Source organism: Lissotriton vulgaris, chromosome 2_1 (assembly GCF_964263255.1).
Source record: "Lissotriton vulgaris chromosome 2_1, aLisVul1.2, whole genome shotgun sequence".
NCBI classification, from domain to species: domain Eukaryota; kingdom Metazoa; phylum Chordata; class Amphibia; order Caudata; family Salamandridae; genus Lissotriton; species Lissotriton vulgaris.
The window spans coordinates 1,254,780,890-1,254,806,599 of NC_141687.1; the positions used below are offsets into that span (position 1 = coordinate 1,254,780,890).

Here is a 25,710-nt window from a genome sequence, read left to right on the forward strand (position 1 = left end):
CTACAGCACTCCATCATCACACGCTCTTTAGGCCAACCTCTTGTCCCTAACCTTACTTCACAACTCCATTCTTCTTTACGCACATTACCCAAAGCATCCTCTATTTACAAGCACCTCCACACCACAGATACTACTGATTCTCCCCGGCCTAAATCCAAAGTGGAAGAACAATGGGAATCTGATTTTGTCGTTACCTGGCCCATAGCTTTATGGACAAATTGTGGACCAAGCTCCGTAAATCTTCTAGAGCAGCAAATATCACTAAAACCCTTTTCTTTATCTATAACAGAATATTTCTTTCTCCATACACTCTACACAAACAATTCTCTATGGTCCCATATCTTTGTTGGTCTTGCTCTTCACCGCATGCAACTTTATTTCATATGTTATTTTCCTGTGATGCTGTTCATAATTTTTGGAAACAAGTTTGGTCCCAAATCAATGTAATCTTTCACAGTCATGTTCCTTTTTCCTTCACTCACATTTTTCTGGGTAGTCTTTCTACTTGCTGGGATGATGTAGAACTAAATGTTAAGATTGTTGATTTATTAATAGCTGTCACTTTCCAACAGATTACCGCTAACTGGAAAGATTTTTCACTTCTCTCCCTTAAAGCAAGGTGGTACAATGTTTGCCATAATCATAGACTGGACACTGCTTTTGTATTTCCTATTCATTTGGCAACCAAGCGTTTGGACTTATGGCTTCCCATCACTTTATATCTCGATGTATGTGCCGAGCGATCATTTCATTTACGCCCAACTCAACAAGAAGTCCCAAAACCTCCTTTAATTAACCCTAATGTTCATTAATGTGTTTTCTTATTCTTTATGCTTGCCTTATGCAGATTGCCAAACTTTATATGTTTTCTTGGAATTTCATTTATTTGTCACAATTGACGCACTGCTTTATTGTATTTGAATTGTTATTGCTCTTTTCTCTCATTGAAAGTTTACTATTGTATTGGCCCCTTTTATTTGACTAATAAAATTATTTTGAACTTAAAAAAAGCAAAATGTAGTATGCGGTGGTGTAGTGGTCTGCACTCACTAGTGATGTACACCAATCACTGTGGGTCCAGTACAAAATACAAGTTCAAAATCCCACCTCTGAGCAACAATGTTGGAACTGGGGGTCTCTAAATGGCAGGGGTAGGTACGACTGTCCAAATAGGGACCCTTGCTTCTAGTCAGGGTAAGGAGGATACACTCTTTAGATAACCCCTGCTCACCCCCTTGATAGCTTGGCATGAGCAGTCAGGCTTATCAAATGCAATGTGTAAAGTATTTGTACCAATTATTATTATTATTAAAGGGGTTTGTAAAGCGCCTGGTGACGCCTCCCGGCGTGTCCCCACGCTGTGGAAAGAGAGTTTTAGGAGGGGAGACAGAGATACAGACAACTATAGAGTGAATAGATAGGTTTTCAGCAATTTTCTGAAAGATGCCTCGTTTATTTCTTGTCTGATGTTCGAGGGGAGGGTATTCCACTTCTTAGCTGCAAGAGTGCGGAAGGACCTACCTCCCATTCTAGCTTTTTTAGGGAGCGATGTTTTAAGCAGGCCCATTCCCTTAGATCTGAGGGATCTGTTGGGCTCATACAATACAGCCAGATTGGACAGGTAGGAGGGGGCTTTTTGGTGAATAATCCTGTGGCACCAGAGGAATGCTTTCAATAGTATCCTCTTGCTAATAGGCAGCCAGTGGAGGGTGGCCAGGGAAGGTCTGGAAGGAGCTCTGCGGGAAGTCTTAGCACTAAGCGTGCTGCTGAGTTTTGCAAAACTTGTAGTCTTCTGATGTTTTTTTCGGTCGCGCCCAGCAGCAGCACGTTACCATAATCTATTCGAGAGGTGATAAGTGCCTGAGTCATGGTACGCCTGGAGTTCAGCGGGAGCAAGTCCAGGGTACGATTGAGGGTTTTCATGACTCCAAAGCACTTGCCTACTGTTTTTTTGACATGGCTGTCAAAGGAGAGCTTGTTGTCTATCCAGACACCTAAATTCTTGGCTTCCTGATTGGGAGTAGGTAAAGGTCCCAGACAGGTAGGCCACCAGTCCTTCGTCCATTTTGTGTCATTTCCTCCTATTATAAGTACCTCAGTTTTTGTGCCATTTAATTTGAGGCAGTGTTCAGTCATCCAAGCAGCAAGCTTGCACATGCAGGATTTGAAATTGTCGGCCTCGGAGGAGGGAGCTTGGGACAGGGAGATTAGAAGTTGAGCATCGTCGGCGTAAGAGACAAGCTCTACGCCGAACGATTGTACCACCTCTGCCAACGGTGCCATATACAAGTTAAACAGGGTGGGACTCAGGGCAGAGCCCTGAGGCACCCCCTGTTCTAGCATCATGCTGTCCGATGGAAAAGTCCCTCTTTGGACCTGAAAACTCCTGTTGGTAAGAAAGGCCTTCAGCCATCCTAGCACCAACACTCACAGTAACACAGTGAAAACACCACAAATTATATCCACAACAGTTTAGAAAAATAGAAGTATTTAATCTAAACTAAGCAAGAGCAAAATGACAAAAATCCAACATACAGAGTTCAAGAACATGGTTTCAAAAGAGTTCGTAAGGTTGCATTAAAATAATCCACAGTTGGGTCACGTTTTAGCCAACAGTACCTTTAGATGCAACAAAAGTTCCAAAACAGAAGCTGGTGCGGTGGAAAACAAGCGATGCCTCACTCCTGAGACCCTGGGGAGGTGATGCGACAGCCCCGCTGGATGCAGTGGGCGTGTTGCGACGAATCTGGTCTTTATGGAGAGGGAGGCGATACCTTGTATGGATTCCGGTGTGTAGGTACCGTAGGGAGCGTCTCGCAAAGGCACGATGCGATGATCTTTGGGACGGCGACAATCTCGGGTGCGGTTGCGATGCGTGGCGCAGCACCGATCTTCTCCTCTCGCTGCCCCTCGATGCGATGGCTCTGTGACAATACTCGCAGCGGCGTGATGCGGTCCGCAAGCAAGCGGTGCGGCGATCTTACCCAGCGATGACAGGCTCTGCGACGATACTCGCAACGATGGTACTTTTCCCGCACCGGAGCGATGCGTTCGGCAAGCAAAGGATGCGTTGGTTCTTGCAGCGGTAACAGGTGCTGCGACAATCTCGATCTTCGCGGCAACGGAAATTTCCTCACATTGACGGGGATGCGCTCGGCAAGCGAGCGATGCGTGAAAATTTGCAGATAGTCTTAGTTTCTTGTTTTTCAGCTTTCCAAACAGCAGGCCACAACTTCCAGATGCCCCTCAGTCGGATTCAGCACTCAGGAAGGACAGAACTCTCTCAGCAGAGTTCAGTGAAAGCTAGGGGTGAAGTCCTTTTGTTCCTGGGACTTCTTAACAGGAGGCCAGCTCACAACAGGCCCTTGGAGATCTCTTCAAGCAAGGGGACAAATCAACAACAAAGTCCTTCCCCTCTCCTTGGCAGCAAAGCAACTGCAGGTCAGTCCAGCAAAGCAACAGCAGGACAGTCTTCTTTCTGCAGTCTTCCAGCTTTCTTCTTGGCAGAGGTTCCTTCTTGATTCCAGGATGATCTAATTTTCTGTAGTCAGGGGTCCTGTACTTATACCCCAAAAAGTCTTTGTTCCCTTTGTGCAGGAGGGCTCTGAGCCCGTCTGAACCAGTTCTAGGTGTTCCGTGAGCACTTTGTTTTCCTGGCCTCTCCTTTCCTTTCAGAGAGAGGGGCAGGGTTGTCAGCCGCCCAGCAGGTGGTGGAGCCAGCATTGTGGAAGGCAGGCACAGCCATATTCAGGCCCAGGTGCTATCCCCTCCCACCACTCAAGATGCAGATGGAGCTATTCAGCTCAGGGATGGCCCACTCAGCCTCTGGGAGCCACCCAGCCCCTGTCACTCACAAACCAGACAGTCAGTTCACAAACAGGCCAAGGCACATATAAAGGTCAGACAAGAGAACAGCCACTTTCTAAAAGTGCTGTTCTCAAACACAGGATTTAAAAACCACCTTTCCTAAAAGATGTGTTATTAAATTCTGAGTTCAGGGATACCAGACTTTTATGTCCTATCTTGCTCCTATGAAAAGATATGCAGGTAACCACTGTAGCCAGCATTCCCCATGATAGAATATGGGGAAGATAGCCTTACAATAGTGAAGAACGAAAATGGCAGTCATTTACTACCAGAGCATGTCACCTGCACTAGTACATGCTCTACCTTTCACATACACTGCACCCTGCCCAAGGGGATACCTTGGGCCTTCCATAGGGGTGACCAATGTGCACAGAAAGGAAAGGGTTAGGCCTGGTCAGTGGGGATACTGACCAGGAGGACATGGCAGTTCACAGACTGCACACTTGCACTGCAGTGGCAGGCCTGAGACCCTATTTAGGGATATTCATGTGGGTGGCACAATCAGTGTTGCAGGCCCACTTGTAGCATTTGAATCACCAGCCCTGGCACTCTCAGTGCACTTTAGTAGGGACTTCTTGGCAATACAAATATGCCAATCATGGATAACCAATCACAATAACAATTTATACAGGGAGCACTTGCACTTTGACACTGATCAGCAGTGGCAAAGTGCCCAAAGCATCTAAACCAGCAAAAACGAAATCCAGCACAGCATCAAAAATACAGGAGGTAGAGGCAAAAAGATAGGGGTAAACCACACCAAGGATGCAAGGTCTAACAGTTGGAAATCACATTTTTGTCGTAAGTAGTGGCAGATTGAGCTAGAGCTCCAGGCCCACGACGCGAGAACAATGTACCTGAATAAAATAAAGGGCAATTCTTCTCACAGAACTGTCCTGAAACAGGGGTCGCCGAAAGCATGTACACCTGCAAAGAAATGCCTGTTTTAGTGAAACCTGCGGGCCATAGTTAACTATGCTTGCTATCCCCAAATTGCATGCTTACACATACCCAGGGATCCACAGTGGGATGCAACTCCCAATAGGGAGTTAGTGTAATCCGCCACCCATAGTTTAATATATGAAAGAGAAATACTTTGCAACCTTCACAAATTTTCAAGGTTCATCCATACACTTTGTAAACAAAAAGCTTAGTAACTTTGATGGTCTTCTTTAAATTATAGTCAACACAAATCCACAGTTTGTGGATGACCTCTCCTCGAGCTAGACACAAAGATCCCTCTTCATTTTCTCTTCTCCTTAGGTGCAAGCAATTTCTGCCCAGCATGTCTACCAATACCCTGCGATCCAAGCGGGTACGCAGACCCTCGAAGGGTGCAGGGGTAACCAGAGTTCACCAACCCATCCCAAACTGAGGAAAAGGGTGTGATGTGGCAGTGATTCCACATAATTAACAGGGCTTTCAATGAGCAGCAGTTACATTACCAGGGCATTCCCATGTTTTAGAGCCAATGATGGGACTTGGAACACGGCCCTGCAGCAGCCAAGGTGGCAGCACTGGCTGAAAAGCCACATCATCTCTATATCGTGGCATCTGCCCCAGTCTAAAGTGGTAAGACTGCGCGGGGCAGGGAATGCAAATAAAATAAAGAGACTTACCTGCCACTCTCGCTGACACTGACAATTACCTCATTGCTCCTCTTCTGATGGGGCTCAAAGCACAGGCTCCCCACCCAATCAGATGCTGTTCTCATGCTTTGAGAGCAGCGATGGGATTGGCCTGAGCGGGATGGTCTGATGCTCACTGAGGCACATGGAGTCTGTGCTGTTTCTCCACCTGGCTGTAGAATACTGCTGAGATGGAGAAACCTGTCTGTTTGGCCGCCATAAGATGGCCAGCTAAACCAACTTATGAACTTACAGTGCTCCCCACCACTCCTCCTCTCTGCTGTGTCCTGGCCTGGCCCCACCCTAGACTCATCGGCTTTGCGGTTTGGAATATAGTGATAATTAAAATTATAACATTGTGTTATCATCATTTTATTTATCTGCTGTCTCTGAGCAGTGGGGCAATGCTCCTCTGCCATTATAGAGTAGCTGCCCCTATCCAGTGTGAAGCACGCCAGGAGGCAGGAGTAGACAACCCCAAAGGGACGCCATCAGGAGGTAGGAGCAACAGGTCCTTAAGGGCCCTAAACTTGTTGCAAACACAGACACCCGATGCTGCCTCCTGAAACCCTAACACGGCACGACTGACAGCGGCTTCAGGGTGTGAGAAATGGCAAGCATTTGCTTTACTTACAGGTGGGATTTGCTCTCTGAGGATCTCATGCAAACCAAGGTGTGCAAGTTCATGTTACAGGGACAAGCGAAATAAAAGGGCATGCTACAAATCAATAACTGCCAGTGGTATTTTAAGAAATGCGGCTCATGGAGTGTACCCTCATTCCAACAAGCGTGTGGGAACCAGGACACCATGGGTCAGGGGAGTTCCAACCAGGCTCCTTACTTGTCCCCGCCTCCCCACCTTGAATGATCATGATGCCCAAATGCAGCCTGCATTAAGGGGGCCAGGGAAACCATTACCAAAAAGGGGGCCACAAGGATGCAGTATCAACCAGCCCCAAAGAACCCACTCACCGTAACTAAACCGATGCATGAAAGATGCATCCGGCCCATGCGACGCAACACGACTGGACAGCGTGTCCAGCGGGGGAACAAAGAGACGGCGCCTGGGCTGGGCCAATTTAAATATCTGGTCCCAGTCCCCCATGCTCTGGGAATGCATGGGAGAGCTCCAGAATTTGGGGACTCCCACTTGGTTACAAAAGAGTCGAGCGCAGGTGCTAGTGCTGGATGCAGCACTAAGGGGCTACTCTCTTAGAAGGGCACACTGCATGCACCGCAGGCAGTCGCTGAACTCGAGTAATAGGACAGAGCCACATACAAGGGCCTATACCAAGGGAAAGGGCATTCAACAATTGGAATAGCCCAAGGCAGAATGGCTATAAGGCTATTAGAATATTCCACCAACTGAGGGTATAATGCTCTAACTTAAAGAGAGAGAAACAGAAAACAAACATTACAATGTTGGAGCAGAAGGCTCACTCTAGTAATTATTGCTACTAAGCCACTTCATTTTCTTCAATGAGGTTTCCAACATTCCCATGTTCTAATGCTTTTTATTTAGTCTGTTACCTGAATTTGCGGACTGAGAAGTCTTAATTAACTATATAAAAATATACAGTTGCTTTGAGTTTATAATGTGCTTCAGAATTACCTTGAGTTCGCTTGCAATTGAAGAAAGTTTACACTTCAGCAGCACATGCTGGTATTTTTTCAAAGCCCTGAGGAAGTCTAGGCGAAGCCGAAACATAACTTTTTCTTTGTATTCCTTTATTTCGGCAAGATTTGCCATAAAAGATATCATAAAAATATACATACAGGTTAAAACATATTAATTAGTTGTATTTACAGTCAGACATTTAGGAGCAAGGAAGTAAGATGGCAATGTCCCGTAAACAACACAGTATAGATATTAGACAGTTTATAAATGTAAGAATCTCTCATAACTAGTATATTCGGGTAACAAAATCCCTACAGGTGATAATAAAAGCAAATTAATTTTCATTCAAATTGTATTAAAATCCTTCGCTTATGCCACATGGCTTCTAAAAATTTGGCAACAGCAAAAACAGTCACACTTGCTAAATCTGCTTTAAAAATTCTGTACGCCTGCATACAATTTTTAAAACCCACATTTTTACAGTATGGAACAATCCAGTGTCTTCTAGATTTGGAGTAAGCTGGACAGAAAAACAGTATGTGCAAATCGTTTTCCACAACACTATCATAGCCAGGAATTTTTTTTTCGGATTAGAAGAACTCCATTTGCTTGTAAAACTCCTGGTTGGAAGTGTTACATACCTCCACTACAAAAACAGTTTCCTAGAAGCACTGGGATACATGTCATCTAAAACGCGCTCAAATTGAGAAACATCCTTGATCCTTAAGAATATTTCTGTTAGGGTTCCGATCTGCGCATTCTGTATAGAAACCATAAGTTTGTATTCATGATACAGTTTTGCTAGATTCTTACGTGTAACCCTGGAGCAGGCATACTCCGGCTCGGACCATAGTGAATGGAGCCCCAGTTTCCCAAGTTTAGTTCTTATATAGGTGAGCCACGGCATTTTCCCCGAATTTGGAAGGGTTAGGGTTTCCCGTAGCTCCATCCTGTAATTACGAAGCTCTGGAATTGTCCAGAGCCTCTGCCAGTAAGCTAAAGGTTTGAAACCCAAGTCCTCATCAAGCGGTCTGAGGCCAAGGTCAAGCCTCAGAGGCAAGAGAGGTATACTTTGGGGTAGGGCTAAGAGTTGCCTAAGAACTGTGTTTTTGGTAACTCCCAACTCGTGTCTACTCACGTGACCCCAGAGTTCACCACCATACGTTACCGCACCCCTGGCCTGGGGTCTATAAATTTCAAGTGGTGGGCCAATTGGTTTAACTGTAGATTTGTTGTTGTTTGCCAGCCTGATTATACCTCCCGCTACTTGGGCCAGTTTAAGTTGGGATTTAATTACGTGGTGGGTCCAGGTCATATTTTCATTAATAGTCACCACCAGGTATTCAAAGATGTGAACCCTTTCTAATCTGGTCAAGCCTATACTAGGATTTGATCGTGTTGTTGATGGAGGGTTAAAAATCATGAACTTGGTCTTAAGAGCATTAATCTCGAGGCCATGCTCATGACAGAATGCCCCAAAACCGTCAAGAACACGTTGAATCCCCATAGGGGCTTTAGACAGCAGCAGGTTGTCATCCGCGAACATAATCTCTGGCACCCTGCTGCCTGCAAGCTTTGGGGCGTCATTATCCGCCACCGCATTCAGGTGGCCGATTATCCCGTTGACATAGAGGCAGAACAGGGTCGGTGCCAAGACAACCCTGTCTCACCACCCTGTCAACGGGGAATCTATTTGAAAGTGCGCCATTCTTGCCGCACCTCACCTGTGCAAAGTTATCAGCATGGAGCCACCTGATTATGTTTAGGAGGTAGGGAGGGATGCTTAGGTCAGATAATACAGACCACAGTTTCCCCCGCGGGACTAAATCAAAAGCCGCACGGAGGTCTACAAACACGATATAAAGGCTACCCTCTTCAATCTTCACCGTTTTCCAACATAACAGGGTCAAACGAAAGATCTGGTCCATAGTTGATATATTTTTCCTAAAGCCTGCCTGGTACGGGCTCAGAGCTGCATGCTCTTCAATCCAGTCCAATAGGCGGTTTAAGATCAGCCTCACAAAAATCTTTTGCGGTACATCTATGAGGCTGATGGGCCGGTAGTTGGCCGGAAGCAGAGGTGAGCCCTTTTTGAAAATGGGGACAATCTCTGCCCCCAGCCAAGTACCGGGCACCGCCATCCCCCCAGAACTGCATTGAAAATAACAGTGAGATAAGGGGCCCATACCTTGGGTTCACATTTAAAAAGATCTCCAGGAAGTTTATCCAAGACTGGTGCCTTTTCTGCTGCGAGTTTCAGGATTACTGCGGTAATCTCCTCCTACGAGAAGTCGTCCTGGTCATATTGGGAAGTAGAACAAAGAGAAACGCCCTCTACTGCCCCATCTTGATCAATATTGGCTCTTTCATATAGAGCACGGAAATGGTCCTCCCACACAGTGGCAGCAATGTTAGCTTCAACTGCTGGTGGTGGATCACCAGACCCAGTTTTTAAAGTCAGCCAGAATTTCCATGAATCTCTGGATTTTAAGGCCGCCAACATATTGGCCCAGTTGTTTTGGTCCCATTCCACCTTGGCGCACTGAGTTAGTCGTTTGTACTCAGTTCTCTTTACTTTGATCAGTGCCCTATTTCTGTGTTGTTTTATGGCCGCCAGAAGGTCTAGTTTTGCCTTTCTACAGGCCGAGTTGAACCATGACACTCTGTTCCCCTTAGATATCCGTTTGGGCACTATGGGGTTTAGCACCTCCGCCACTTTATGTGTCATTTCGGAATAGAGGTTCCCCAGTTCTTTATAAGTATCTGTGTGGTGGGTTTGGGAAATTAGAGTGGCCATGGCTTGGAGTACCGGGACGATCTGGGCAAAGAGCTCAGCCATGTCTTCGGGATTTTCTACTATTCTTGCCCATCTGGTCCTTCTTCTATCATTGGATAACAGTGCCTTGGATTCAAGGGGAGTATTAGCCATCTGGTCAGTATTAGGTACCCCTGGCATAGAGAATTCCAAGATCAACGCATTGTGGTCGCTCTCAGTTCTTTCCGCAACAACAAAGTCGATGACCTTGTCCCATGCTCGCGTCTCAACAAAAATGTAGTCCAGACATGACTCTTGCCCTAGTCTATTAAATGTGGGTTTAAGTGGAATATCTGATTTTGAGCGTCCATTACATGCCCTGATAGAAAAATTAAGAGTCAGAGCCATAATTTGGACCGCTAATGGTGTCCAAGCCCTGGGAGGTGGGCCCGCTACCGGTGGAATTTCCCACTGGTCGTCCTCTTCCATTGACACTCCGTCCAACAAAGACGGAAGTGGCTCAAAGTGGGAATTTAAGTCACCCCCAACCACGAACAGGACACCATGCGGGATGGAACTAAGGAATGAGTAAAGCTTGTCGATAGTTCGAGACTCTTTTGTTGGATTCACAGGTCTGGAATACACATTTACCAAAGCTAGTTTAACAGTATTCGGCCACTCTAAAAGGACACATTGAATGTCCTCAGATGGCGTAGTCAGTGTCAAACATAACACATGTTGGCTAGAAGGTTAGAAGAAAGAAGGAAAATTAAATAAAATGTCTTTGGAATAGACCTGACAAGTATCTACTCATTTCTTTTGTAGGCTCCCAAGGTTAAAAATGTAACATTTTCAGTTACTTATGTACTTCAGTTGTATTCATGTGATCCAAGACTACAACTCCCAGAATACTCTAAAGTAGAAAATGCAACCCAGGACCGGAAGACTGTGCCCTTGGTGGCCCAGTATCATATGGTATCGCTACATTGAGTGCATTGTATAAATAAAATTGTTTTGTTGCTTTGAAAGTGAGTCTTGATTGCGACTGTACAGTAAGCAGTAGTTAGTCATAACTATCACAAACTAGTGTATTAGTCTCAAAGTGTCAAACAGCTCTGGTGCAAGTGTTTTTGGAACCACAGGCAAAATACAGGTTGTTGGTTTGGCACTCAGACCTACCAAAGAGGCCATTTTCAAGCCATTGTTTTGTAGTCACTGTAGGACTTGGCCTTTTTAGCTAAAGTTCCCTAAACTTTTTGCTTTCCCCCTAGACCGTTTTCCTGGCATAAAGTTGCCAATTTAGATGCTTTGGGTACTTTGCCACTGCTGCTCAGTGTCAAAGTACAAGTGTTCCCTGTGTAAAGTGTAATGGTAATTGGTTGGCCCTGATTGGTATGTTTGCCTTACTAGTAAAATCCCTAGTGATGTGCACTGTGTGTGCCAGGGCTGGTAATGCAAAGGTGCGCAGAGTAGGGAACTCAGGCCTGCAGTGTAGGGCCTGCGCGCAGATTGCTAAATTAGCATGTTGTCCTGACAAATGCAACCACTTGTCAGGCCTTACTTTCCCTTTTGGGTACATAGTGGGCACCCCTGTGGTAGGTCCCAGGGTAACCCCTGGGCAGGGTGCAGTGTAAGTAAAAGGCAGGACATATACTGAGGTGTGTGCTATGTACTAATATCAACAAAAAGGGGGAGAGAGAGAGTATTCCTTTGGAATGGATTCATTCTCCCTAAGATATGCACTTTTAACAAGAGGAATCCATTAAGAAGTGGGAATAGAGTGTCCCTACTGTGGTTGGGAACACACTTGTTGTTTTTGGGTACCCCTCACACACCAACAGGCCCCTTGGTGTCATGCTTCATCATCGGGGTCCTCGTATCCCTCTACGGGATTTAGCCCGGTTATAGTCAGCCCATGCGATACTTGTGAAGTCCAAAACTTATTGTGAACAATAAGAAGATTCTAAAACATTACTAACGCCAACACCTCCAACTCCCTTTTTATTAGTACCAGCCTGGGGGCCAAATAAAGTTTTTTTGCTACCCCACGAGCCAGGCACTTTTTAATCCCACTCACTATTTAAACCCCACCACTACACTCACTTAAACTCCCCCTCACCAACACCACACATAGTCAAATCAGTGCTCCCACGTAACCGTCGGTCGCAGCACGCCACATCCCGTAGAGGGATGCGAGGACCCCGATGATGAAGCACAACACCAAGGGGCCTGTTGGTGTGTGAGGGGTACCCAAAAACAACAAGTGTGTGCTATGTACTGACAGCGAAAAACACTCCATTTCGATTTTCACTGGTGAAAGGCCATCCTGCCCACAGGACAGAATGGGGGAGGTTGGGTATTGTGCTTGTTAGCCTAGTTTCCCATTGGTTTAAAATGGAGAGGTGAAGTTTAGTATGTATGAACTCACAGTGTCATAACACATCTTTCAATGAAAGTGTTTTTGTCACTGTGTGTTCAGAAGCCACTCTTTTAGAAAGTGGCTGAGTTTTGTGCTTTAAGCATTTCTGTGTGTCTCTGCTGAATGTGGATTGACTGTCTGGATCTGAGAGGTGAGAGGAGCTAGGAGAGGTCTTGACCCAGGGAAAGGTTGAGATGGCACCAGGCTGACCGGCATCTGAAGAGTAGGGGAGGAGAAGCCCAGGCGGTGAAGAGGCCTGGGTTGCTGCTATAAAACAATTGATCTGTCTCCTGCTGAGTGATTAAGAATCCAGACCCCCAGTATCAAAGGAAGAAAGGTGACACAGGGAGGGAGGTACCCAGAACTGATTTAGGCAGGGGTCAGGAACCCCTGAGCATAACGAACTTCAAAGACATTTAGGGGTATAACTATGAGAGCTGAGACCCCTGAGCGTTGGAATAGAAATGGATTGAGACTAAAAAGGCTTGGACCCATTTCGTGGTCGAGAAGAACCTCTGCTAAGGAAGGAACAACTGAAGAGGCTGCTGGGAAGGACCGACCCTTGCTTTGTGATCTGGGGCTGGTCTGCAGTTTGCTGTTTTAACCAAGGAAGGGGCTGCTGGGACTGTGCTTTGTGTGCTGGGTCCCCCTGCTTGGAGAGACTGTGCTTTGTGCTGTGTCTTGTTACCCGAAGGGCCCAAAGTGAGCAGGCTCCTTGTTTGGAAACAGGATCATAAAAGTTTCCGGAGAAGTTTCAAGCAATGCAGTGGGCGCGTGTTGGTGGCAGCTTGAGATCCTCAGAAGGTGTGCCCTGTGATCTTGGACACACGGACGGTTGGTGCGTGTCATGATGCACAGGAGGCATTGGTGAAGAACGCCTCTTCAACGTGTGCATAGAAGATGAAGTTAGTCTAGGAAGTGCTGGGTGCGTGTTGTGGTGTACCACAGGCGTTGGTGAAGAGCGCATGGTCAGCTTGTGCATCGGAGATGAAGTGAGACTCAGACGCGCAGGGTGCATGTCATGGTGCACCGCAGGTGCTGTTGAAGAGCGCCTGGTCAGCGTGTGCATCAGAGGTGAAGGGAGTCTCGGACGTGCAGGGTGCGTGTCATGGTGCACAGGAGCCATTGGTGAGGAGCGCCTGGTCAACGTGTGCATCCGAAGTGGAGTGAGACTCAGATGCGCAGGGTGCGTGTTGGGGTGCACCGGAGGTACTGGTGAAGAGCTCCTGGTCATGGAGTGCACCGGAGGAGAAGTGAGGCTTGAACATGGTGAGCGCATCGTGACTCGGCCAGAGGTGTCGGTGAAGAGCACCTGGAGATCGGGGCACGGGAGTTGGAGTAAGTCTCAGTAAAGCAGTGTGCGTGCTTTGGTGCAACCTGGGACTGTGGAGTTGATCGGCTGATCATCGTGTGCACCTGAAGAAAGTGAGTCTCTCCAGCGCGGTGTGTGTGTCTTGGTGCCAATTGAGACCGCAGGAAGGAGTGCCTGGTGAACATGCACTCAAAGTCGACGTGAAGTTCCATCAGCGTTGTGTGTGTGGCTTTGTGCCAGAGGAGAAGCAGAGGGTGCTGTGGTGAACGTGCACCCGGAGTAATGTAATCTCAGAGGTGTGGGGTTCGTGTGCCCTGCGGCCACCTGATCCCTTCCTAACAGTCGCGGCCCGGACCGGTAGCTGCCAGGCCAAGCCGCTGAGGCCCATTGAGAAAGTTCTGCACGGAAGGCCCAATGCGCTGAAGGAGGAGAGGTGAGTGGGGTCGCTCCCCCAGGTAACGTGGATCACTACCTGGGCGGGGTGCGGGCTCGGAGGGACACTCTCTCGGCCTCTCATTCCTTCTGGTGACATGAGCCTCTGCTTCGGCTCATATTGGAGCCCGTACTGACCAAAGGAGTGGCAGTACTGGGGCCAGAGTGAGAAGCTGTACTTTATGTAATTGTTGATATGTATGGGGGGAAACTGTTATCGAAGAGGCTGATTGTCGTAATACACATTGCCAATATTGCTGCTAACGAACTGCCAGACTGTTTTATGATGCCTGACATTATTTCTGCATAACGAAGTACACCATTGTAGCGCTACGCATTGTAGTATTTCTCCATTGCAAAGTACAGGATTGTAGTGGCCCGCATTGCATTTTTTTCTTCATTGCAAAGTATATGATTGTAGCTATGCATTGCATTATTCCTTAATTACAAAGTACATGATTGTAGCGGTACCCATTGCATTATTTCTCCCATTGCAAGGTACTGGGGTGTATAGTTACGCATTGTATTATTTCTCCTTTTCCAAGCACAGGATTGTATCGTTACGCAGTGCACTGTTGTTTGTCCATTGCAACGTGTATGATTCTAGCATTATGACCAGCATAGCATTTGGAAAGCGGTGGTTCGGATTTGAACCTACCAGCCAGCCGAATATTTCCCGTTATTATATGTTGGCTTTTGTATTGTGTGATCTGATTGTATACCTTTTTATATAAAGCTTATACTCGTTTTATCAATCAATCAATCAATCAAGAATTTGTAGAATGTACTACTTACCTGTGAATGTCTCAAGGCGCTGGGGGAAAAGGAAGGGGTGGGGCGCTACTGGTCGAACAGCCAGGTCTTGAGTAGCCTCCTGAAGGTCAGCAGGTCTTGGGTCTGTCGTAGGCTCAGAGGGAGGGTGTTCCAGGTCTTGGCAGCAAGGTGGGAGAAGGATCTGCAGCCGGAGGTTGTTCTTCGGATGCGAGGGACAATGGCGAGGGCGAGGTTGCAGAATGGAGCTGTCGGTTGGGGATGTAAAAGAAGAGTCGTCTGTTGAGGTAGGCTGGGTCTTGTGGAGTGCCATGTGTGCATGGATAAGGAGCTTGAAGGAAATCCTATTGTTGACGGGGAGCCAGTGCAGGTTTCTCAGGCAGGGGGTTATGTGGCTGTGGCGTGGTACATCGAGGATCAGGCATGCAGAGGTGTTTTTGTATGCGTTGCAATCGTTTGATGAGCTTGGCCAGGGGTCCCGCATAAAGGGCGTTTCCATAGTCGAGTCTGCTACTGTTCTTCTCGTATCTGTCGGGATCCACCTGTAGATCTTGCGGAGCATGCGGAGGGTGTTGAAGCAGGAGGGGGAAACTGCTTTGACTTGCTTGATCATGGAGAGTGTTCAGTCGAGGATGACTCCCAGGTTGCGTGTGTGGTTGGTGGGTGTCGTGGCTGCTCCCAGTGCCGTGGTCCATTTATGGTGTCACCAGTGGGTTGCTGTTAGTGTGGTTGCACATACTGTACACGTGTGTCTTGGAGATAGGCCTGGCTGCTCGTGCCAAGCTACTAAGGGGGTGAGCAGGGCTATCTCAAATGGTGTCCTTTCTTGGCCTAACGTTGAGTGAGGAGTCCCGGGTCTCGAATTTGGTGACAGTGGTGCGGAACTGGGACTCCGGCTTCCAATAGTCACTGTGGCAGGACACCTTAGGGCAACACTGTGCTTTATTAGTATTACATTTAGTCCCTCAGGTGCCACCTTGTGGCTGCATGTTGCAGCTCCTTAGAGCTGTGGACTTAATTTAACATCAGCATTGCATTGCATTGCAATTCAGTCTGTGTATTTACAAATGGCTGAATAAGTGGAAATTAATGGTAACTTTTGGCAATGTTGTTATACCATTCTATTAAATGGCTAGAATAAATGATCAAATTCCTGTGTGCACTACAGTGAATACAGGCATGTACAGATAGGGTTGATCATCTATGAAAAGCTAAAATAAGGTTCCACGGTTTGATGTTTTTCTTGCTTCGACAGGACTTTTTCAAGACCATCAGAAGTTCCACAAAACACTGTAGAAGTTTCACAGAAAACTACAGAAAGCTCACGTAGGGTAAGTAGCTTCCTTGTGTGTGATATATGACTGGTGTCATGCTGTGACAGAAAATAATAATATTCAAATGAGACAGGTTCGGCTACTGACTGGGAAGTTTGTCTCCCATTTCTCCCCAAATTAAACTGGGGAAAGCTTGAAAGTTCAAATGCAGCCAGTGCTGCATATTTCTAAACACATGCATGTTTCCTCAGTCCGGTACTCATTAGAAGTGAGCAGTTTCTGCGAGTGTGTGTAGGGGGGGGGGTTCTGTTAGACCTGGCACCATTGGCGTGAGTCTCCCTTCCATTTTTCGCTGTTGCCTCATGTGTTTTTCTGGTAATAGATGCTTTGGGCACTCTGCCACTGCTGTCCAGTGCCACAGTGCAAGTGTTCCCTACTGCAAATTGATGTATTGATTAGTGGTTCCCTGATTGGATGTTTGGTTTACTGTCAGACCCTAGTACAGTGCACTTTGTGTGCCCAGGGCGTGTGATCCAAATGCTGCTAGTGGACCTGCAGCACTGGTTGTGCCACCCACAGAAGCAGCCTTGTAAAATGTGTCTAAGGTCTGCCATTGCAGAACCTGCGTGCAGTCTGGTACTGCCATGCTGACTGGGCAAGTGCACCCACTTGCCAGTCCCTAAACCTTCCATTTTCTTCATATTAGTCACCCCTATGGTAGGCCCAAGGGCAGGGTGCATTGTAAGTATAAGGTAGGACAAGCCCTGATGTGTGTGGCATGTCCTAATAGTGAATTATAGCCATTTTCGTTTTTCACTATTGCAAGGCTACCTATTCTCCATAGGCTAGAATGGGCTGCTGGATTGTTACATGTTTATAATCCTAGCAGACTCAGAGAACATGGTAGAAATTCGAGTTTAGTATGCCTGGACTCAGAATAATAAAATACATCTTTGAGTAAAGCTTATTTTAATATTCTGTGTTTGCACATACCACTTTTTAGAAAGGTATTTGCTTGCCTAACCATTTGATCCCACCTCTGCTAGGTTGTGTATTCCTTGTCTGGGTTTGTGTGTGACAAGACAGGGGAATTCCAGGAGACAGGCTGGGGCTGCCCGGTGTTGAATAGGGAGATCTGCATCTAGATGGGAGGGAGGAATTCCACCTGGGACCTGAATAAGGCTGGGCCTTCCCTCTACAATGCTGGCTCCACCCCCTGTGGTGTGTCTGATGTCTCTGCCCTGCACACTGAAACACTGAAAGACAGAAGGAAGACTGTCAACTAAGTGCTTCTGGACTGTACTTGCTTTCCACAATGCTGGCTCCAAATCCAGTGGGGCGTCTGATGTTCCTGCCCTGCATGGTGAAAGGAAAGGAGCAGTCTGTTAAACAGTGTGCTCAGGAAACGGTTCGGACTGGGCACAGGCCCCTCTCCCCTCAGAGAACAAAAGATTTTGGGGTATAAGTATTGGGACCCTGATCCCATGAAATTATATCACTTCTGGACTTACAAGACGAAACCTCTGCTGAGGAGAAGGAACCTGAAGAAACTGAGGAGAGACTATTCCCAAGCTGAAATGCTGCTTGGGGGATTGGCCTGCAGTGGTTGCCTGACTGCCAAAGAGAGGAGAAAAGACTTTGTGGACTTTACCTTTAATTTTTAACTTGTGCAAAGATCTCCAAGGGCTGGGAAGATAGCTTGCCCCCTGGCCGAAGTCCCAGGACCAGTGGACTTCACCAGCCTTTGTGAACGCGCTTCCTGTGCATATTCGATCTTTAGAAGATCTTCTTGTTTTTAGAAAAGCTGTTAAAACATATCTTTTCCCTCTGCCTTATTAAAATTTCCCTACTTTCTCTTTTTCTGTTAGTTATGTTACCTTCTCAGTTATAGCGCCGGGACGCCCCTTTGCTGGGGCAGCTGTGCGCTCAAAAAATCAATTAACATAACATAACATAACAATTGCTGCTGTTCCAGTGGCTATAGAGGGAGGGAACTGTGACCGACTCTCATGACCGGCTTGGTGTCCTTTAGGCACCGTATTGAGCAACGTCTGCCTCGAACAACGCAAGCTCTGCGCTCACCGACTCCGTCTCGATGCCATCAACGAGCCGTAGCCTGCACCGTGACCAGAAGGACTCCTCAATGTGCAACGCCTCGCTACACCGAATCGAACTGGTCTGACCGACGCAATCACTGCTGCTGACTTCGAGACCTGTGACTGCACCGGAGTTTGGCACCGCTTCGCACACTATGTGAAGCACAGCCGGACTCGCACTGCTGTCCGGACTGATCGACGCCAGCTCCCGAACTCCGGCTCTGTCGCCGCACCGTAAAGCTGGAAGCACCACGACGATCAATGTCCGCCTCGAGCAACACAAGCTCTGAGTTCACCGACTCCGTCAACGAGCCGTAGCCTGCACCACGACTGGAAGGACATCGTGACCTGTAACGCTTTCTTTTTCTACACCGCGCCGAACCCCGGAACCGGCTTGCACATCCGTGCCAGCCGCCTCAAGGAAAAGGTACTGTGACTGAGTCTGTCGACATTTGAGTGGTCCGCTGCATTTGTTAGACTCTGTGTTCTTTTCAGCAACGCTGTAGCCGGACAAGGCTACCGACTCGCAGAACCTTGAACTAAGCTTTTTAAACCTAAACTCTTGAAATTTGATAGTACTGTGGAATCTTTCTGTCGTTTATTGGTCTTGTGGTAACTCTATATAAAGACTAACTTATTTTTGATATAAAACCTGTGTGGTGTCGATTTGAAGTGTTGTGACTGAGTTAATGTATGTGGTCACAACTGCTTAACTTACATTGCCTCTGTAATAAGCCTTGACTACTCGCGCCACGTCACCTAAAGGGTAAGCAGAGGTTATTTTGAGAGAGCAATTCCCTTGCCCTGACTAGAGGAGAGGGCCCCTGCTTGTCACAAGTACCTACCTGTCCCTACCAGAGACCCCCAATTCTAACAGGTTCAATATTTGTGGTTTACATTTCTGGTGTTCAATACCCACCAGTGCTCAGGTACTGACATCTGACTAAGACTATCGTCACCAGATTCCCTAATCTCAACCCAAATGTGGGGCTCTGGAGCAGGGAATGGAGCGTGCCACTGAGCGACAACAATTCACCTGCTGCCTGTGCAGTCCATGTCATTCAAACTGTCCTTGGTTTTTCAATGTTTGTGAGTTTTGTAAATGGTGAAGATAGCAACATTTTAAAAAAAATCACAAAGTTGAGAAATTATGGACTTCACAATTTAACAAACCCTAGGGCCTGACTACAGATTACAGATTGCCATGCTTCCATGCAAATGAGGAAATGCCCTCTAATGATAGCGCTGGTTCTACATGTGCAAGCGAAATCTGTCTTACAGTAGCCGCCACACACGCCTTTGTCACCTGATCTGTAATGCACAGTGCCTCCATTGAACCCACAGATCACTTTTGTAATACGGCTCCTGATGTAGAAACTATTAACAATCTAAGCTGTTCAAAAAGATATGTGATTGAGAGCTATGGCCCATCTACGCAGCAAAGACAATCTCAGCATGGTCTAATTTCTTCTGTGTGTCAATTATTACGAACAGTTCCTACCTGTTACCCAAGATTCCCTCTTCACTCCCCTGATCCCGATTGTTTCTGTCATTGTGTTAAAACTGATTGTATACTTTGTTGGTTGTTAGTCTGTCCAAAATAACCACAAAAATGTTTTTAATTACCAATCAAGCATAACACGTTCTAAGCACATTTAGCGCTGATGATTTGTCCAAGATTCTACTGGTCTTTCATGACAGAATATACAGATAACAGAACACACATTACAATCAAGTACCTCAGCTTAAGTAGATGAATGAATTAGTGCATAGATAACATTTTATTAAAAAGACTCGGATGGGTGGGGGCGGATGATAAAAGACAAAAGAGACCTGTACTGGGTTGGCACATTAGCATTGTATACTACACTGATCGAAAAAGACGAACTGAACCCAGGTCAAGTTTTGCTACGTCGTTTGCTCCTAGAAGCCCTGTGTAACTAACAGGGAGACATGACGCATGAACCTCCAACACACCTAACAATTCAATACCTGTATGTCATGGGGCAGGGCAGACACCTCATGAAATGGTTCACTGCCTCCCTCAGACAACACACTGCAGTGACATTATCACGGTTGAGGCGACACTGGGAAGAGGATTTACACCGCTATTTCATAGATAGAGAATAGACTACTGTGTTGGAAAGCCCTGTCTATGTTCCCAGGAATATGTACTTCCACCTGATACAATATTATTTTATGCAGAGAGCGTATCTTATTCTGGCTAAAATTAACAAATACTTTAACTGCACAGTTGCCATCTGTCCACGCTGCCGCCTTAGAGACGCGGACCTGTTATATATGCTGTGGAACTGTCCTGTCCTAGGGGAATTAGAGGTCAGTTACAGACGCGCTGTCCCATTGCATGGAGCGTTCAGTTCCACTCACGTGGGAGGCTTGTATTTTACATCTCTATCGTAGGAGCAAAAGTCAGAGGGAGACCCCCGTTTCATCCATGTGAGAGTGATAGTGGCGAAGCGGCTGATCACAAAAAGGTGGAAATCCCCTGAGCCCCACCCAGGCATTGGCCTGGAAGCCTCCCTGCAAATATGGGCTAAGGCTGAGAACGTCACGCTACACGGGAAGATACACCAGGCCTCGGCAAAATTCAAATCACAAGCTGGGACACAATTCTGCTCTATCTACAGAAGGAACACAGTGCCGCCACAGACGCGCTAACCCTCAATAATGTCACCAGGGGGCCAGGGTCGGAGGTGGTGCACGAACACTGGCGCAGACATGGTAGCAAAACTGTCAAGCTCGGGATCCAGGTTAGACAAACAACTATCTGTATTTTTAGGTCTCGACCTCTGCCAATGCGCTTGCGCATTGCAGATGTCGAGATCTATAGGACTTGAAACAAACTATTTGAACAAAAGCAAAAATACGTGCGGTTCATGTGATGCGCGTGCACGTCAAACCCATCAGCCTTGCACCAGACTTCATTGGAATAACTCGTACCCTCCCACTCGCTCGCTCCCCCCACTCTCTCGCTCCCCTGCCCCCCATCACACAACCTTTACACCATTTGTGCCTCGCATTCCCCCACCCACCAGACTACAAAGAAATGCCTCCCGCTCCCCGCCCCCTGACTCACTAGATGCTTCCTCGGGTAAGAGTTTTTTTTTGTTTACCTTTCAATGTAAAATACGCTTCACAGTTAACCTTCAACCCCATCAGTCCTTTCGCAACACTTGAGCCCAGTCCCTCCCTAATCCCAAGTTAACCTGTTTAGCATCATGTTGTTCTGAAGAGTTGCTGAATTTGCTTTCTGGAGTAGCGCTTTCTGTTGCGAGTGATGGAAGCTTGGAAGCTTGCGTTTCATGTTCGGTGTCCACTCCTCGCGCACCTCAGCGGAAATTTCATTATAGCACTTTGTGCCATCCATTACTATCTGCCTCCTTAGTTATTAGACTAGTTTGCAGCTACTCTTAAGCAGATATCTGACCGGGATGTTTCTAGAGGTCACAGTTGCGTCGGCCTTCTAGCTAGTTGGGACGTAAGCAAAGCTCTACTATACACAGAGTAATTAATATGTATATGGGTGTGAATGTGTTCAGACCAACTCCACGAATGTTGCAGCTGTTCATTGTACATTCAGATAGGATGTGCCAAGAAATGTGTAAATGGAAATGTGATTGTCCACTTTGTTAATGGAATATAAAAACAGATTTAAACAGTGAAATAGACTTGTATGCTAAAAGAGACACTCTGCGCCATGCCCATCATTGCTGGCAATTTGAGACAATCTCGTAGCCCTAACGACAGGTAACTAATCAGAGAAGCTGATGAATTTGGAATAACAAAATTCCATGAATAAATAAATTCGATTTTGCCAAATAAGAGTTCAGGTGCGGTTGGTGCAAATAAGAGCAGTAGAGCAGTGGGGTGGCGGGGCAGGGGCAAGAGGAGTCGACATATGAGTAGATAGGGAAAATAAAATAATGAATTAATTAAATAAAATCACTTACCTTGTGCTCTCCGCATCACTGAGTCGGCGATGCACTGAGCACAAGGTAAGTGGTTTTATTTTTTTATTTTATTTTTCCTATCCGGTCGTATGTCGACTTCCCCCTGCCCCCACCCTGACCTACTGCTCTTACGTGTACCAGCCACGCCTCACCATTTCCAGAAGGCCACAAGTCTAACGGACACCACTCCAAATTAATAAAAGAAGCGGTGATGGGGTTTAGCAATCATATTAACTTAAAACCGGAATGACAACTTACTTTCCACTAAATGTAAACGTTCTTAAATATCCTAGCTTTACTAAAGCCTTTTGGTGTATGTATTTACTTGAATAATATCGATGCAGGTGGGTGTAATTTACAGAATATCACACAGTGCTCTAATAGTTCTCTGAATAGCAGGCTTGTTTCTCTGTATTCTAAAATCAACGTTAAATTGGAAAATGGCCCATTTGATTGTGAAATCTGAGCATGTCTATTTGCCTATTAGAAGAGTTTTGTAAGGAAAGTGCCATGTTAAGGTTTATTTCTACATTCAGGGCCTGATTCGATCTTGTAAGGAAGGAGTCCGAATCGTGCACGGAACTGCCTGAACCGTTATGGATCCCTTGTTTCCGACTGAATCGTCCACCATTCGGATCGACCAAGTATGATGTGAATATCGCGTTCATGTTTACTAAATCGTTTACAAACCTGATCCAGTCTTTACGACTTGTGGGGAGATGATTCGTACAGCTCCATGGACTCTTTACGAGCGAGCAAGTACGATGAACTATTCGGACAGCCTTCATGATATGGAATGTCTGGATCAAAAAGGCTGCCGGAATCGTTCTTTGGGTGCCCGTAGCAGGCCCCCTTCACCTGGAGCCCTCCGAATTGGGCCAGTGGGGGTGCCCATGGGTCCCCCCGATCCACGCATGCACAGTGTGGTGGGCACCATAGGGTGCCCGCCACAGGGTTTACGCTTTTCCCCAACCACCCCTTTTTGCTAAGGGAGCCTGTCCAGTATACAGGCTCCCATAGAGTTCAATGGGCGCCCGAGCGAACCAAGTCCGTAAGCATGCGGAGGTATCAAACTTGCTTAGTCAGACTCCAGAGCTCTGAATCGTATGGAAAGCATTCCAGATCCGAATCGGTCGGGATGCTTTCCTTACGAGATAGGTATCGGTCCCTCAGAGTCAAAGTGACAATGACTTCAAGTTTGTAGACTAACTAAATAAAGATAAGTTTGCATTTCATCATGCATGAATTTTCTTTTCTTAATTAGTGTCTGCATTTAATAACTACCAGCTCCCAGGTCAGAATGTAGGTTCTCTACAATGAATTCATTCTTTCACACCAAACGCCTTTTGACCTCAATGACACAAAACACATTGCCATCACCTGACATTTAACAAACCTAAAGCAGATGAGGTGTGATATGCATAGAATGTTGGGACAAGCTGCACAACTTAGTTTTAGTATTGCAACTGATTCAAAATGATATCTTAATGGCTTTAATTTTAAATCTTATCAACGCCCCTAAACATTACCGTGTCCATCACAAAAACAAGAATTTATGACTAAGGTCTACCGTCTTTTTTGTGAAATATCTAACTTAATTTCTGCATGATAGTCGTCAATTGACTCATGGTTTGCTGTTTCCTTATGTTTTCTAGATTGCGCAATGAGTTTCTTATTGTCATACTTGTATGACCTCTGGTCAGAAGAGGATTTGCCCTATTTCAGGGATGTCTTTCTGGAGCCCCTTGATGATCCCATTGACGGGAAGCTCTACGTCATGTACCACGGGACCACAGTTGAAAAGGCGGAATCCATTATCAAGTCAGGATTCAGATGCTCGAAGGATGGAATGCTGGGACCTGGGGTGTACGTCAGCAGAGCGATTGAGAAAGCAAGAAGATATCCAATTGGCATGGAGGGTCGAAACGCCATTCTGAAACTTCGAGTGAATGTAGGCAAAGTGAAGAAGATTGATCGGCAGGGACACCCTCTCCAGAAATCATGGCACAGTAACTACGACTGCGCTTGGGTGCCCCCCAATTGTGGCATGGTTTGCAGTGGATTAGAGGAGGATTGCATTGCAAACCCAGCCAGAATTAAAGTAATTGATGTAGCATTCGCTCCCTCGAAGGACATAGGTCGTTTGAAGCAATTAGTAAAAAGAAAACAATAAAAAACAGATAATAAAGAAGGGTAACTGATAGAAAAGATGGTTGACATGGCTGGAGGCAATATTAAAAGTCATGAGAAGTCTCTTTTTGATTAAAAAATATGCTTTTCAAATTAGGTATACCCAGGGACACTAGAATTACATGATTCTGCAGCTATGATGATTTCCACATATTTACAGACTGCCCTAGTTCCGTAGTCCCCTATTGCTGCATAATTTGCACTTTTCAACAAAAAAAGTTATTTCTAGCTCAAACAGATTAAATAATAGTATTATTATTATATATAAGTGCCACATTGGGTGCCATGCTGTGCTCTGGTGTGAAACTGGTACTTTGAGCTTATACCTTTTCCCAGACAATGTTTTTGTGTTAAAAGTTACAAAATAATACTGCCACATACGGTGCCAGATTAGGCAGCAGAATTGACCTTTTCTTGCTTCATAATGTCTGCCACATAATTTGGTCTCCCCTTGCCACATAATTCCATTGACCATTGGTATACTGAATGTATGGCTTGATGCAGCCCTTATACTATCTGCCCTCTTTACATTTTACTCCACGGTTATGTATGTTTATCAACTTCTATCCTACAAGATATCTTTTTAAAGTTTTGTGCAATTTAAGTATGTTGCACATGTTGCATTCCTTCATCTCCTTTGGAATGATGCGTTTTATCAGCAGAAAGTTGAGAGCCAAATGTATACTTACCCAGAACAATAACATAAAAAAGTAACACAACCACAGAGGTGGCCAAACAGGGGAAACACTCAGATTCCATAAAAAATAAGAAAACAGCGAAGAAAACGCTGGCTGGTGCCTTCCTGCATCCTCTTCATAGGGTTTAGACGTGTTTACTCACCACACTGCCGTATAGGACCTTCGACTTTGTGCATGGCCGTTTTTTAAGCTTATACATTTATATTTCAACGCTGCCATATGCAACTATATTCATATCCAGATCATGTTTAAATAATCAATAAAATTTCATGAGCACGAAGATTAACTCTTATGTCTTGTATCATTTACAACTGATATTGAATGGTGCAGTTATGTTTCTTGAAAATAACATTCAAAATAATTATAAAAAGAGCTAAATTACTCAGTAGCAAGAAAACGTGATAGTCCGGTTTTCACAGCACTATGGTTGGGTTAGGGCTGGAAAGTTGATGTGGAAGGGCTGAGTGTTTGCATAATGCATTGAACACTCTACTGATTGACTGTGGGTTTTCACAATCCTTGGGGAGGCCTTGGAAAGCATTCCAGAAACAATAGAAATGACACTAGTAAAACGGAAATAGAGCACATGCAATTTCTAAGAACGTTTAAGGAAAGGGTTTTTATCATGTAAAAAAGTGTTCTCACAGGGGAAGAAAAAAGAAAAGTAGAGGTAAGTGTG

General features: G+C 45.9%; 1 long non-coding RNA gene across 1 annotated transcript in view; it reads left to right on the forward strand.

The window, feature by feature from the left end:
• LOC147732455 (uncharacterized) overlaps positions 1-25,310 on the forward strand; it is a 48,088-nt gene extending 22,778 nt beyond the window's left edge. Inside the window, exons 2-3 of the long non-coding RNA XR_015308663.1 lie at positions 16,058-16,133; positions 23,799-25,310. This is a non-coding gene — a long non-coding RNA (uncharacterized LOC147732455). The remainder of the gene's footprint in view (positions 1-16,057; positions 16,134-23,798) is intronic.
• The last annotated feature ends 400 nt before the right edge of the window (positions 25,311-25,710 follow it).